This window comes from Cyprinodon variegatus, unplaced genomic scaffold (genome assembly GCF_000732505.1).
Source record: "Cyprinodon variegatus isolate N-32 unplaced genomic scaffold, C_variegatus-1.0 Scaffold174, whole genome shotgun sequence".
In the NCBI taxonomy this organism is placed as follows: Eukaryota; Metazoa; Chordata; class Actinopteri; order Cyprinodontiformes; family Cyprinodontidae; genus Cyprinodon; species Cyprinodon variegatus.
In genome coordinates, this window is record NW_015150627.1 from 541,229 (window position 1) to 550,272 (window position 9,044).

At 37.7% G+C, this 9,044-nt stretch overlaps 1 protein-coding gene across 2 annotated transcripts in view; it reads left to right on the plus strand.

Moving 5' to 3' along the window:
• Positions 1 to 628: 628 nt before the first annotated feature.
• Positions 629 to 9,044, plus strand: part of galnt13 (polypeptide N-acetylgalactosaminyltransferase 13) — a 61,822-nt gene continuing 53,406 nt past the window's right edge. For both annotated transcript variants that reach the window (XM_015378511.1, XM_015378510.1), the window contains exon 1: positions 629 to 1,019. The gene's annotated coding sequence lies outside the window, so the exon portion shown is untranslated. The remainder of the gene's footprint in view (positions 1,020 to 9,044) is intronic.

Here is a 9,044-nt window from a genome sequence, read left to right on the forward strand (position 1 = left end):
CAGACAGCTTTGCTGATAATACAAATCACTTACAGTAAAGCGGGCTGCATCATTCTCCTACTACCTGGAACATCTCAGGTAGTTCTTGTTTGGAAAACAAGTTTGGAAAAGCTTCTCGCTGCAGGTGCAACAGTCACAGAGAGAGTGAATGACTTCTTCAGATCTACCCAAAGATCAGTTAGAACTCAAATGTCCTTTAAGAGGGAATAGAGTAAATGAGGTCATATTTGCCTTTGGATGTCTGGAAGGTTTTCTATCTTTAAAGCCCCTCACTATCAGACTGTTTTCCCAAAAAACAGCTCTGTTTGTTTAAATTTCCCCATGTGTGTTAATCAAGCCCCAAGATCAATAGAATATTTTTTTTCATTAATTTAGATGTAAATAAACACCGATTAAAAATTTGGCTTAAGTTATATTTTAACAGTTTTTCCTTAGTTAATGTCATTCAGAATTGAATACAATTATTAAAGAAACAAAAACAACAACAAAAAAATTAAAATAAAAAAACAAAACAGTACAATTAGCAGCCACCAGACGCCACTGAGGCTCCACTTCAGAAGGTCCCCATGATTGGCATTTCTGTCAGCCAATCAGAGAAGAGGACCGGGACGCATGCAGGTCGATGTGAGCAGAGCTGAGGTTAGATCCTATGGAGCATTTTAGCTTATAAACAGCCGCAGAATAGGTCCGTGGATATTCACCCGAGTGAAAGAATAAGAAAATCCTTCCTATCGAACAGCGTGACTGCGGCTACGTCAACTGCATTGGCTCAGAAATGACATGCAGGAGTCCAAACAGGTACCAGGAGAGGTCTGACTGGACCGACAGCGGCTGAGGCTCACTGGTCTGCAGACTATCCCGGTCTAAAATGGACTGCAGCTTAGGCATTATCTGCAGACATTGTCCGCTCCCAGTCTAGATTAGTTACTGGTTTATTTGTTGCGCCTTTGATCATGTTCAACATGTTGCCTGGCAGCGAGGCTGCAGCAGGTCACAGGTTCACTGCTCCCATATTTTAGGTAAGCAGATAGTCTCATCCTTTCCTGTCTTATTCACATCCTGCATTTAAAACATTATTAAAAATACTGTGGCAATGTATTTCTTTTGAGATGTGATCATTGTTTATTTATCCACTTGCCATGTGGTATACTCATTTTTTGCTGTAGCCTACATCATGTCACACCCAGCAACTAATAGGATCTTTAGTGACACAGGAAATACAGTGCAGGGTGCTTTATTTTTATTTTTATAACATTTTAGTAGGTGTTTTATAAAGCTGTACCCGTTGTTATGTTTGTCAAAATGTACTACAGTGCATGGCCTAATGGGTTTACAGAGATCAGCTCCATAATCACCTTCTGTTCCGGAGAGGATTGTGTAAAGTAAATATTCCTCAGCCCTGTTGCCAATAATGGCACCAAACTGCCAAGCATAAAATGTAATATTAAATGTATTGTATAATGAAGGGCTCAAAGTTAATCGAACAGAAATATTTCATAGTCCAATAGCAAACTTGTATTTTATTGTAAGGGTGTTTTATTGGGATACTATGTGCCAGACAAACATAAAGGAGCACCTAATTCTAAAGTGGAGTAAACTGATGCATTGTTTTAATCTTGGCTTAACTAACATAACAGATGTTAGTTATTAAACAGAATCCAGCTGTGGTTTATTCATTCTGCTATGCTGGGTTTGATAGAAGTTCAGGTAACTTCTGTAGTGGCCTTTGGGTCATCTACATTGATTGTTCTGGTGTCTCTCATCCTCCTAAAATACCCCATATAAGCCTGAGTTTGCTGGTCAATCGTGCAAAGGACACTGTGGTCAATAGACTTTATTGTCATTTTTTATACACAGAGTTTTGTATGCAAAAAAAAAAGTTAGATACAGCTTTCTGACAGTGAATGAGCAGCAGCTTAGCAGTGAAATGAACATTTCCATTTATAAAGTACAGCATTGATCAGAATGTAAACAGTGTAGGAGAGGCATGGTGCAAAAGACATTGCTGTGGAAGGTTCATAGCAGTGCAAAAATAAATAAATACATATGGTGCAAAATGCACCATAGAAATGCAGTAGAAATACTGAGTTGAGTTCCATTTTCAAAGATTCACCATGTTGTGCAAGTATGATGTTGTCAGTGTGATGCAGTGTCTCAATTTGAGACTTGATTTGAGTTTTTCAATAGTTAAACAGTGTTGGCAGCAGTGACAAATCTGGTACAGAACCTGCTGGTCCTGTATCGAATTCTGCAAAGCCTCTTCCCAGTGGGCAGCAGGGAGAACAGTATAAACCAGCTACTGGTACCTCTATGGGCAGGTAACAAGTCCTGATAGAAAATGAAATCAGCATCTCCATAAAGCTTTCCAGCAGAAGGGAGCATTAAATTATTTCTTATTTTTGATGGTATATGTTTCTGTTGACTGCTGAATTCAGAAAAAAAACAGCAGATGATATGGCTCTCCAAATCATCTCAGACTGGGAACTTCACAGTTTACCAGAAAATTATGAATATATTGAATAAGTAGAACTGGAAGTTATAGGAAGTCAAGGGTAAACTAGTTGATTATTATCAGTTGAATGATTATAACTATAATTTGCTTACTGACCAGGGTTTTTAGCCTCTTACCTAAAGGGTGGCACTCCTTAATCCGGCTGTTAAAAATCCAGTTGTCTTTTGCCAATTTAGTAATTTAGACTATGGCTATCAGCAACGTTATTAACCAGCAACCAAATAAATGTGTCTCTACTGAAAGAATTGTTAATCCAGCCTGAGTAATAAATAATTAACTTTGTAAAATGAACACTAAAGACTGCAAGTTAAAATATAATGGTACCTTTATTAGCCACAATCACACAGTATTAAACCTAATAACTAAACAGACACATAACACCACTGAAAATAATCAAAAATAAAGAAATAAAAGGGGAAGAGGGGTTTAAAAGACAGTTTAAAGTCTGAGGGATGTTCGAAGTTTAAGGCTTAATGCATTAAAAGTGTCCTCTAAAATTAGCAGCAGATAAAATGTGAATAAACCCTGACGCAGAGATGTTAACTGCAGTCACAAAAGTGAAGTTTCATTCAGTTTTATGGGGAGGAATGAATAATGACGCAGGAAAGCTTTAATCAGCAATGAGGCTGAAATAAAGAAAGAAAAGCATGAGGTAGCTGGAGCTACAATGCTAGCCAGTTCACTGCAGCAGTTTGCTTCATTCAGTCTATGCAGTGAGCATTAGCATTCAGTTAAAACTCCTAAATTATTTCAAATAAAACACCAACGCAACTATCTATTCTACCTAGTTCACCGAAGCAGAGCACTTATTAAGCATCAGATGGAAAGGAGGGGGAAGGATGATGTTACTGTTTTGGTTCGGTGAGGTGAAGGCCTTCAGCACAGTCCGGTTTTCTGCAGGACCCGTCTTCAGTCCAGGCCAGTCCAGTCCATTCATCCAACAGCAGCTCAAAGAGATTTGGATCAATCCGATGCAAAAATAAAAGGCGATTTTGCAAGGGGATTAATTTTATAACTCATGGTAGTCGAGGCATCTCCCTCTTTGCTACTGGAGTTAGTTTGTAGCCGCAGACTCTAACAGGAGTTTCTTGGCGCTACTCTGTCTCTCCGTCGCAGGCAGTCACGAGTCTGGCGGCTTCTAACGGCTCCTTCGGCGAACAGCGACCCTGTTGTTTGGAGGTTAGATTCTGGTTAGCAGAGCTGGATTAGCTCTTCTCTGTCTCTGGTGCAGCAGGATTCAGGAAACACTGCGTTCAACTTTGTTTGAATTGCAGGAAGAATGAAAACACTGCGTTCACCTCCTTTTGAATCGCAGAAAAAAACAGTCTGACTCAGTCCAGCGAGCGCAGACTTCTCTGGAGGGATTTGGTCACTTCTTAACGTAGCCTTCAGCTGTAAGCGCTTTAGCATCTAGCCTTTGGCAGTCAAGGTGACTACCGGCAAAATAGGAAGTTGAACAAGAACTTACGTCTTTAAAAACCTCCGCCAGAGGGGTGTGTCTTCAGAGGGGAGTAGTTCCGGTTACATCAGGGACACTTGATCCAACACTAAACTTCAAGTAGGGTGGAATGTGTTTCTTTCTACTCCTCTATGAGACTACAGCACTTTGATTTTATAATAAAACAAAACTGTACTTTCATCTTAAAAGGGGATTTTTGGACTCCTGCCTGACCGTTCAGTTCTTTTTTTCTTTAGTCTTAAAGACACTGCTGATGGGTTTTACATTTATGTATTGCTTGACACAAGGAATGCGATATTTGTAGACCATCACCTGCGAATAATGGTTTTTAATTTACTAACTTCACACTTTTCCTTCCACTCAATAGCTTAGAACTTGTTTGTATTTAATATTGTATCTTGTATTATATAAAACATTTCAGGATTTGAATTTAAGGTCTTCATCAGCAGTAAATATTGAAACCAGAACAAATAAAAGATTGAGAAATCTAACTTTATATATAAAGCTATCTATATAATACACAAGGCTATGCTCATAAATTAATAACAAAACTATTAAAATATTGTAACATATTCTAGTTTTTTTTAAATTCTGAACTCATGTTAATCTTACCGTTGCTATATTTTGACTCAGGACAGCAACAAAAAGCTGTGGTTTGAAGTAGGCTTTTAGCTAGGAACATTTCCTAGGGTATACACCTTGGTGTATCACATCTTTAGGTGTAGGTGGGTCCGGGGTATTTTCCCATGGAAAATTTTGAAATGTAGAGTCTCTGAAAAACTAATAACAAAAGCTAACACATTTTCCAGCAGGTTTTTAACATTTTAAGTTAATTTAGGCGTTAATAAACTGTTTCAGGTGAGTGGTCATAGTGATCTGTATTAGCAGTGCTGTGTCCGTCTCTCTGCCAGCTTCTCTGATTGGTTGATGTGGCGCTTTGTGCAAGAAAAGTAAAATTTTTCCAGCTCCGGCATCTCCTGCTTGTGAAAATTTTAACACTTGAGCAAAGTTTTCAGGGGAAAAACGGGGCGTACAATTTGTCATTTTTTTAGTATACGCTGTACAATGTACTAGCTGTACGCATAGCTGGCTAAAAGCCAGCTTTGAAATGATTAAATTGATGCATTCACATGCTATTTTCTTCCTCATCTGTGTTATTTTTCCCATTTGCTGTCATGGTTTCATTTTCATAACATTATTTCACAGTGGTAACCAATTTACTGAGCAGCCTTTCTCTGTATCATGCAGTGCGTGGAGTCACTCCTGTTGAATAAGTGACAAATGTGTAATTCAACTTTGAGAACAGTGTCAGACATGTCACAACAAAGAGTGCTGCCCGCAACACAATAAGCTGTCACTTGAGAAGGCAGTTAAAGCCTTCTGTTTGACTTGATAGGAGAAAAAGACCTGGCTCCACAGTTGAAGAAGTTTTTCTTCAGGTGAGATATTTTTCCATGCAAATAATCGGCATAATTTAGGTGCATATCTTTGGATGAGCCTCCTGGTGTATATTTTTCTTGCTATTTATCCAGGGTAAAGTAAGTGATGTGTGGTTTTATCAGGTATAATTTGACCAATGGCATTGATCTGTTTGCAGTGTGAGTGGAGGTTATATGCATGCAGAGGTGTTTTTCTGCAGATTTCCCAAGGTGTGTTTTGATCTCTAAAATCATCCACTGCCCTGTGAGCAATGCATTCACTCTGCTGGACTAGTTTTTGAAAGAGGTTGGAGATTGCTGAGGGGCAACGGCGCCAGTTTCTCTGATGAGTATGTAGACCGGGAGCTCAGAGGACAATATATGTTTGTGTTACTGCCGCATGCTGCAAGTCATTAGCATGCTGCAAGAGAGGCATATGGAAATTAGCTTTAGATTTCCTATAGAAATTGCAAGCAATAGACAGTATTAAAATTGAAAGCAAGGTAATATTACTTCAAGTATACTTGGGTGATTTTATTTTAGTTTTTAAAGCTAAATGGTATTGTTCAAAACATAATGTCAAGGCTGCAATTAACAATGATTTTTAACGGTTGATTAATCTGTAGATAGTTTTTATTCAGATTTTTTTTTTTATTTCCACCTCTTTATTTCGTAATTGAACTTTTTGGACTGATGAAACAAAAAAGCACATATGAAGTGGGTTCTCTCGTCTATGCGGATTCTGTAGAGATCGTTAAATGTTTAAAATAAAAGGATGTTTTAGTGCAGGGGTCTACAATTCCAGTCCTCGAGTTCTGCTGTCCTGCATTTCCTTTTAAAATGCCGTTCAACCTGCTCTGCAGTCAGCCTGCACTTACAACCCTTTGCAGGTAAAGTGAACCGCTCCATGTCATGCTGTGTGACACATTAATTGCACAACACAACAGTTTGATGATGAAATTCAATGTAAACACTTAATCGATTTTTATTGATTTGTTCTTGCTGTCCTTAACAAAACCACGCAAAGAGCATTATTATTTGGTGGTGTATAAGCGATTGATGGATGGAAAATTAAGCATGGCTTTGAAACATGTGATGTACTGTTGAAATCTGTTCCTTTCACTCTGATAACCCTAAAATAAATTAAGGGCATATGGTCGTTTATTATGAGTCATTTAACTTGTAAGTGTACATCTTTATACAGTATATAAAGCTTTTCTGTGAAAACCTCAGAGGTTTTCTAGAGCATTATTAGCTTTATGAAGTCCAGATTGCATAAAAAGAGACAGTTGGGCTGAATTTTAAAGAGGAGTTGGTTAATAAAACAATAGTGCTATACAGAAACATCTCAATAGAGTTTAAAAATTGGCTTGTCCAGAGTCCCTGATTGCATGAACTGTACTGTTTGTGAAAAGTGCTTACTTCTACTTGCAGTCATGGATCTGCATGCTAGCTGCAACTCTCTACCTTTTTATGTGGTGGCAGACTCACTTTAAGTGTATTACCTAAACACCTGGAGTGAGAAATTTACTGTCTTTCTCTTGTTACATGTAATATGACCAAAATTGAGTGCCTCTGCGATTTGAAAATGGTGTTTTATTAAATGAAGATTATATTGCAACTGGAATTAATTACCCTGCCCTAGTCTGGATGGTGCTCATAGACACCAGCTAAGCTTTTTTTTCTGTTCCATTAAACTTTTATAGGACCGTCCTCCCTGAATCACTGCTGCTTTTTCTTATGACCACCTCAGTCAGCCATTGTTGAGGGCTCCAACTGTGAACTGTCCTAAATATGGAGCAGCAAGACAATAGCTGGGTCCTTTAACCACAGCCAAACAGTTTATCCCCTTTTATGTTGCCGTCCAATTGGGATTGATCTAAAACAATCCCAGTTGGACAACTGCAAATTTCAAATTGGCTTTGGTCTTCCAGTAGTTCTTTGGTTTAGTCAGCTTTTGATGTGTAGACAATGTTTTGGCACTGATTTGTTTTCTTTTTAGTTTTCGTGTTTAAACACAGATGGTTAACCAAAGCTATTTTGATCTCCTGGAGATTTTTCAGCAGAGTTGGTGACATTGTTTTATGCTTTGTAGTGCAACATCATTCAGTTTGTTCTATAATTTTTGACCATTAGTGTATCTGAAAATTGAATTTTTTTGTGAGTAAAAAAAAAAACAACTAAACAAAAAACAATTAGACATGCCTTAAAATTGTTTAACGTATATCATGTGCATTCTAGTTTAAAGAAAGAACAAATGTCTTGGATGGAAGTTTTTGAAAAATGGAAAAGCATTTCTGTTGTTGGCAACACTTAAAGAAAATGTCAGAAAGCTGCAAAATTGGTAGGTCTATATATTTTATTTTTCAAAGGAGAGAAAAAGGCAGGACAGAACAAAAATCTCTAGTTTAGCACCACACCAACAGTGTAAAACACATAAGCTGCAGAAAAACATGGAGTTGGCAGCATCATGCTCTGGGCTTAAACTCTTTAGATTTTTATTTTCTGATGGTCATAAAATTATTAACCTTTTAATATACCACCAAGATCTGACTCATTATATACAAAGCTCTGCTAGATTCCTGAAACTGAAGAAAGCTTTTATTATTCAGGATTCAGGCATTAAAACAATCAACATCAATTTATATCTGCAAGGAAATCTGTTGGGTCCCCTGAAAGCAGCTTTTCAGAAAAGATAAATCTGATAGTTCTGAAAGGTACCCACATATTAAGAAGTGACGATATGACATGGTTAGGATTCAGACCAAAAAAGAATAGCATAAAAGCTATTGGATAACAGGGTACTTTGATAATGTCATATTTTAAAGATTTGTAACACATAGGTCAGCTTGTTTCATCTCATTCTTCCACCTTACAAATTTGCTTGTCTTTTGGCTCAGTTATGTTATTTAGTTATTGAGATCCTTTTCTCCATTAACTGGCCTTTTAATAAGAGTCTCTTTGGCTCCAGGCCTTTAGCTAGAAATGTGTATGGCCGTCCATTGTACGGCCTTTTTTTTTTTTTTAAATCAGAAATTGTAGGCCCTGTGTTTCCAAGGAAACTTTGCTCAGATGTTAAAAATTTTCCCAGCAGCAGCTGCTGGAGTTGGAAAAATGTAACTTTTGCTGCTTAACATTTCACATCAACCAATCAGAGAAGTTGATCTGAGGCTGGCAGGAAGAGGAATGTCACAGCTGAAGCAACTTAACTCAAAGGAAAAGTCCGGTGATATTCAGTAGTCAAACTTCTGAAAGTACTTTAAATATGCAATTAGTACATACTGTTCAATAAATTATAAGTGTTTTTAAAATAAGAATAATTTCATTTGAATGTTCTTTACCAGAGACATCCATTTTTGTCAAAGAACACTACTGCCACCTACTGGTTTGTGACGTCATGGAGCGGTATTGGCTGTTGATCAAGTCCCAGTGCTGTATCTGGTGTTTGTCAACGTGCCATTATACAAGTCATCTTGAAAACATTCTTCTTCGAAATGTTGGCTACATATTACGTGTTTGTTCTCTGGCCAGAGGTTCGATGGCAAATCTTCCCTCTTTAAGTTGGCAATCCAATGATGAACCCGTCCTTGGAGGATGATGAATCGGAAAGGTGAAATAACAAATTTGTTTCACTTTTACCTGATGTATTACAACC